Below are 7027 nucleotides of genomic sequence, written 5' to 3' on the forward strand. Positions count from 1 at the left end.
TGTATTTAATGGACAGGACGCTTTTGTCTGCTACTGGGTCAGATTCCTTGCTCCTGGACAAAGCATTTCAATGCAGAATTTCTCTAAGTGCCTGGTGGGGTTGGTAATAGGGTTTAGTCAGGGTGAGTGGCTGATCAATAAAGTTCGCCATATGGTCTTCTGGAGAAGAGTTAGGACTGTTCTGAGGGCCTTTAGGTGCCAAGATGTTTTAGAAATATCCTGTCCTATATATCCTATATACCCACATAGCTTGTCTTATATACCTACTAGAGACCCAGTGCACAAATTCATGCACGGGTGGGGTCGGGCCAGGCTGGTCGAGGGGAGTGGCTACAGGCATTTGGCCAGCAGCCCTGCCCCTGGTTGGGGTTGGGGGGGCACCTATCGAGGGTAGGGCCAGCCAAGGGAGGGGCCGAGGGCGGTTGGCCAGCCAGCCCTGCCCCCTGGTCAAACTCCCCGTCGAATTCTCGGTTGAGGGAACAATTTGCATATTAGCCTTTTATTATATAGGATACACCCTCAATGCTGGAAATCAAATTTCTGCTATCATTCCAACATCCTCAAAGTGGTTGGATCCCAATAGCAAAGAAGCAATGGTGCCTTTTATACAACTAACAGCACTCAGTTCATCATGCCCCTGAGGTGGGTGCTAGGGCATGCCAATCGCAGGACTGAAACACGCATTGGCCCGCTTCCTGGGAGGCTGCCCACGCAGGGCTCGATTCCTTCCTTCTCTTAGGATTGCTCTCAGCTGGAGGGAGCTCACAATGCCTGGTCTGTGTGAGTAGGAGGGTATGGCCCCTGGGCTTGATGTAGAACATCTGTGAAGAGCATCCATTTCCATAGCTCGCAAAGGGCCCTTGACCCATCTTCTCTCATCAAAATTCTATCACCATTTTTCAATGCCAGTCTTCTTTTGAGAAGCCTCTTCCATAAAACCTTTCCAATCTGCCTTCTCAAGGTAAAATTCATCTTGTCCACTGCTCTTCTACAGCAAAAACAGATTACTATATCTCCTACCCCCTGTGATGTGTGTCTCTGAAAGTATTAACAAAGCTTCCCCTTATTATAGATTTGGCTAGACAAGAGCAAGAGGAAATTCTTGAGCAAGAGTTTTTATTCCTGCTCTCTTCCTGTCTCTCGTCATGGCGGATCAAGGGGAAAAGGAGAACCCCATGCGGGAGCTGCGCATCCGCAAGCTCTGCCTCAACATCTGTGTGGGGGAGAACGGGGACCAACTGACGCGGGCAGCCAAGGTCCTGGAGCAGCTCACGGGCCAGACCCCGGTCTTCTCCAAAGCCAGATACACCATCAGGTCCTTTGGCATCAGGAGAAATGAAAAGATTGCTGTCCACTGCACAGTCCGTGGAGCCAAGGCAGAAGAAATCTTGGAGAAAGGTCTAAAAGTGCGAGAGTATGAATTACGAAAAAATAACTTCTCAGATACTGGAAACTTTGGTTTTGGGATCTAGGAACACATCGATCTGGGGATCAAATATGACCCAAGCATTGGTATCTACGGCCTGGACTTCTATGTGGTGCTGGGTAGGCCAGGTTTCAGCATCGCAGACAAGAAACGCAGGACAGGCTGCATTGGGGCCAAACACAGAATCAGCTAAGAGGAGGCCATGCGCTGGCTCCAGCAGAAGTATGATGGCATCATCCTTCCTGGCAAATAAATTCCCATTTCTATCCAAAAGGCCAATAAAATGTGTTCAGTGAAGAAAAAAAAGAGTTTTTATTCTTTATGAGGTAAAAACAACCCATAATTTATAAACTGTAATCCGGACCAGTGGTCTCCAAATATTCTGGATTATGTACCTTCAACTTGATATGTACTTGTTTATATGGTATATACATGTACATTATACTGACATTTTCTGTACATGACAGATCACACACATAAATAGTAATATTCAAAGGATGAGATAAAAAACAGATACAGAACATTCTGATATTTTCATGCCATGCCCCAGTGAATCTGCTCACACTGAGGTGTGTGCACTCCCATGCAGAGAGCCCTGGGTCCCACCCCAGGATGGTGTGCTTAGCTTTCCCTTGTGACTGCCCTTCCTTGAGTCAAAGTTGTGCCATGAGCGAAGCTGGGAAATACTAACTTCTTTGTGTGGCCAGAGAGGAAAAAGGTTGACTTTCTCAAAGGAAAGGTGACTTTAATGAACAGTGCAAGGTGCTGGTGGCTTGGCTGCCTCTGTATAGCCAGAGGCTGTCTAAAGGGAATCAGTCTTATTTTCATTAAAGCAGGCAGTATATTCAGACAGGCCCTGAGGATTTCTGTTCTTGTTGTTGCTCTGGGGTTTGTTCAAACCACACCTTCTGATAGGCTCTATGATTAGGAACACTTTTCAGAGTCTGTGCTGGACTGAAGGCATATGGAGGCAAACATCTCCCCCCTACACCCTCCAGTAATGACAAATCCAAACTGACAGAGCAGCGTCTCAATAGCAGTGACCTTGACTATGTAAAGGTCTAAGCTCACGTCTGCTGTCACTACAGACTCTTAGGCAATTCGAGCAGAAAAAACAGGGGCACAGGAAATGTAAAGGGAGGAGGCGTGCATAAAAATAACTATAGAAAGGTTTCCAGAAATTATAGTCAAATGCATATTAGCATCAGGCATAAACTTGATGACAGTGAGGCTCAGAAAGAAAGCATATTTCAAAAGAACATTTATAAAACCTTGGATTAAATAATGAGATCTTTGGATTTGAATTATTAAGGGAAGAGAACCCAGAGATGGAAATGGCTGTTGTACAGTCAATTTGGGCTAGTATTCTGGAACACTTTCCCCACATAACGGTCATGTGATTGCATTAAGATTAACATGACTTGAGACCTTTGTGTTTACGAGTGGACTCTCTTCCCACTTCGGCAAACAAGGCTTCCTGGAAACCACTGTATGGAAACTCATTGAAACGTATAGATACCACAATGACTCCCAAGGCAAGCTGAGCATCACCAATTGCCACTTCACACCCCCCCACACACACACACCCCACACACAGAGGTAGAGATGGCTGCAGTTCACACTCTGGCTCTGAGTATAATGTGTCAAATCCGATCACCAGCCCTCTACTAGGAGGGGACAGTTTGGGTTTAAAGCAAAATGCACATTTACCTGGGGAAATTTCATTTCAACGAAGGTCAAAATAAATGGGGCAGAAAGGGCATATAATAAATTGCTTTCTTCTCAACTGTGCTGGTATATTCTATGTCTACCTGGGTTCTCAAGACATAGCCTTTGCCTTGTACACCACTCCATTCTCACGTGGCTGCAGGGTAAGGCAACGAGGAAGCGGGGAAAGCCTGGCAGACTCTTGAACAATCACTCCAGTGCATCATGGTGTACATTCCCAGCCATTTGTTCCCTATGTGTCTGTGTGTGTGTATAAAACACATTTAACACACATACTATACATTTATAACATTTTTTGAAAATAAGATTATATTTGGAAGCTCATTTTTCACTTAATATAAGATGAATATTTTACACGTCATTAAATCTAATTTTCAAATTTTTATGGCTACATAATATTCCATTCCATAGATGGACTATGCTTTACGTATTTAGCTGCTTCTACTGTTTATTACATTCATTCTATTGGTTTTTATATGTTATGACAGTGAGAGAGAAAATGCATAGTTCTTTTCTTGTTATTACTCATGAGTCAAAAGCAGATATAGGGATGACTTAGCTGTGAGAATAAACAAAAGTGGTGACAGTAGAGACTGCTTTTTACTCACTATCACTGCCAGAACATTGATTTTATTGGGGTAGCAATGTTCCCAGCTTTTTAAGAAAAACATCAAACCCCCGTGATTTCCCATATAACTGGGGTGATGTGATCCAGTTCTAAGCAATGAGGTCAGCAGAGTGGTCGGGAGGAGCATACAAGAGGGCACCTTTTTGGGGGCAAAGTCAGTTTGGAGAAGCTTTTTTCCCTTGTTCCTGGCTGAAGAGTACGCAGACCTGATGGTTAGAGCTCCGCAGCTATCTCCAGAGCACGAAGGTGAGGATCTCCGTTTAAGGATGGCATGAAAGCCATTTCCAGTGTCACGATCACCCCAGTGCCGAGGTACGTGGAACAGAATGGAGAGCAGAACCATTCTCACTGTGTAGATTGTTCTTTCTTTACCTCTCTCATGTGTAGCTAAATTTGCACACGTCAAATGTGCATATTATATACCCTCTCTGTATTTCTATCAGTCCTAATCTATCAGACACCACCTCAGAAAGCCAGCAGTTATTACTGGATACCTACATGACCAAAGGCTTCTTTAAAAGGATTAAAAATTCCCAAAGGCCAATGGTAATTTTCATGGTGGACCTATGAATTAAGGACTTTTTTTTTTTTTTTTTTTTTGCATTTTATGTAGTATGTGTGCTTATGTGGGTTGGGTGGTGAAAGATAGGAGGGAGGGAGAGGGGTTTCCTCACTATGGGCCTATCCATCCTTGAGCTCCTTAACTATGGGCTTAGATCCATGAGTTTGCCAGGTTAATCCAACTGTAATCACCTGACCCAGCCACTGGGTGAGCCAGACTATCCAGGTACGTTTCTACTCCAAGGGTACATTTAGGAGGCACAGAAAGTTATATAAGCACTAAAGGCCTGGTGCATGGATTCATGCACCGGTGGGGTCCCTCAGCCTGGCCTGTGCCCTCTCGCAATCCGGGACCTCTTGGGGGATGTCGGCTAGCCGGTTTCAGCCTGATCCCTGCAGGCCCGATCCAGAGAGCAGGGAGCCCGATCCTGTGCGTTGAGTGTCTGTCCCCTGGTGGTCAGTGCGCATCATAGCGACCAGTCATTCAGTCACTTAGGCTTTTATATATATAGACTAGAGGCCTGATGTATGAATTCATGCACAGATGGGGTCCCAAGTGGGGGGTGCGGGATGCGATCGGCCCTCCAGGCGGGCGGTGGGACACCCTTGGAGGCCTGGGATCTGGATCCATCCCGCTGACATTCTCACTGGTTGTTGGGAGCCACCTGGCAGCTGCTTTTATATTGTTTCTTCCTTGCAGAGTGTCTAGGGAGGGAAAGTGGCCATGGTGCCCGAGGCAGACTTCCAGGAGGCCAGCAGCACTGTCAGGATCATGCCAGCGGTGCTGGTCCATTGGTGCCTGGCCTGTTCTCCGGAGATTGGACCTGCAGGACTACTGAGGAAGTGAGTGGCTGCCGCCAGGCTGGTGGGCTGCCGGGATGGGTGGTCAGCTGAGCGGCGTTCCCGCTGTGGGAGCGCACTGACCACCAGGGGGCAGCTCCTGCATTGAGCATCTGCCCCTTGGTGGTCAGTGAGCATCATAGTGACTGGTCATATGAGCAAACAAGGCTTCCTGGAAACCACTGGTCGTTCAGTCATTCGGTCACTTAGCCTCTTACCTATAGACTAGGGGCCCAGTGCACGAATTCGTGCACCTTGAAAGGAACTGTGGGCCGCGAGGCTGTGGTGGGCAGAGGGGCGGGTCTTGGCCCATCCTCCGCATCCCCACCTGACCCCTCCCACCATGGCCCCCGGTCCCCTATCTGCCAGCAGCCCCGCTCCTGCCACCGCCACTCCCACACACTGACAGCGCTGGCCCCACTCGCACCCACTGACAGTGCAGAGCAATTGGGTCCAGCACCAGCAGTAGTGTGAGCGGGGCCGGCACCGTCAGTGGGTACGAGTGGTGGCTGCTGCCCAGATCACCCCTGAGGAGCAGGGGGAGGTGGAGAAGCCCTGAGGGGTGATTGGGGCTGGCAGCCACCGCTCGCACCCATTGACGGCACCGAGTGATCAGGGCCTGTGCTGGGTGCTGGCAGCAGGTGCAAGCGGCGGCTCTGGTGCCAGCAGCAGGTGTGAGCAGGGCTGGCACCAGCAGCAGGTGCAAGTACCCGGTGGGACCACGGCGCGCGGGAACAAAGAATTTTCAGTAACCACCAGAGGCTTGCCCCGATGACAGCAACCAGTGCCCTGCCTTGGTCTGGCGCGCCCGCTCATCTGCTCCACCATCCTGCCACAGCCAATGCCTGCCGTGTTCTGCACTCTGCCACCTGTTGCCGACATACGCCATGTTCTGTGCGCACCCCCTGGTGGTCAGCGCACGTCATAGTGACCGGTTGTTCAATTGCTTGGTTGTTTGGTTGTTCTGCCGTTCAGTCTATTTGCATATTAGGATTTTATATGGATAGATAAGGTGACTATTTGGGTGGGGCAAGGATAGTTTTTTGTGTTTTTTGCGTGTTTTTTTATCTTCAGCTGAGGATATTTTTCCATTTTTAGAGAGAGTTGAAGAGAGAGGGAAAGGCAGAGAGAAATATTGATGTGAGAGAAACACATTGATTGGTTGCCTCCTGCACAAGCCCCGACCAGGCATGTGCCCTTGACTGGAATCAAACCCAGGACCCTTCGGTCTGCGGGCCAATGTTCTATCCACTGGGCAAAACCGGCCAGGACAAGAATGGTGTCTGAAGCAGGAGACTATGAGGAAAGATACGCGAGTCTAAGGGCAAAGTTAGGACAGAGCCACACAACATTAGCATGGAAAGGTGTCCTGGAGAGACAGCATCATCCAGAGGTAAGCAATCTTCACTCGTCAATTCAAGATACATGAGAGCATTTATAGGTCCCCGTGTCCCCCTTCCAAATTGAAAATAGATTTTTTTAGATCTCATGGAGAAATGCAAAGTCTTATAATTTACATTACTCAGTACATTGAATTAAAAAACATTAATGAGAGAGTGACACTGCCTTTTAGCTACTAAAATATTAAATGGGCATATTAAAAATTATTAAAAGGCAACTTTATAATTTTTCATCCTGAAATTATATTTCAAGTTAATTAGTAAAGGTAAATAGTGGTTCCTGGATTGGGACTGATTATCATTGATCACTGTCATTTTACAAGTGGGAAAACTATGAATAAGGTTCAGCGATTTGCCCAAAGTCACAGTGCTGACAGCTCGAGGCCTGAAACCCAAATCCCCTGACTCCCAATTCAAGGCTACCCTGATCCATATTAAGAACTT

At 47.5% G+C, this 7027-nt stretch overlaps 1 pseudogene; it reads left to right on the forward strand.

The window, feature by feature from the left end:
• The first annotated feature begins 1145 nt into the window (after positions 1 to 1145).
• On the forward strand, positions 1146 to 1734 carry LOC102243077 (annotated as a pseudogene).
• The last annotated feature ends 5293 nt before the right edge of the window (positions 1735 to 7027 follow it).

This window comes from Myotis brandtii, unplaced genomic scaffold (assembly GCF_000412655.1).
Source record: "Myotis brandtii unplaced genomic scaffold, ASM41265v1 scaffold381, whole genome shotgun sequence".
Classification (NCBI taxonomy): Eukaryota; Metazoa; Chordata; class Mammalia; order Chiroptera; family Vespertilionidae; genus Myotis; species Myotis brandtii.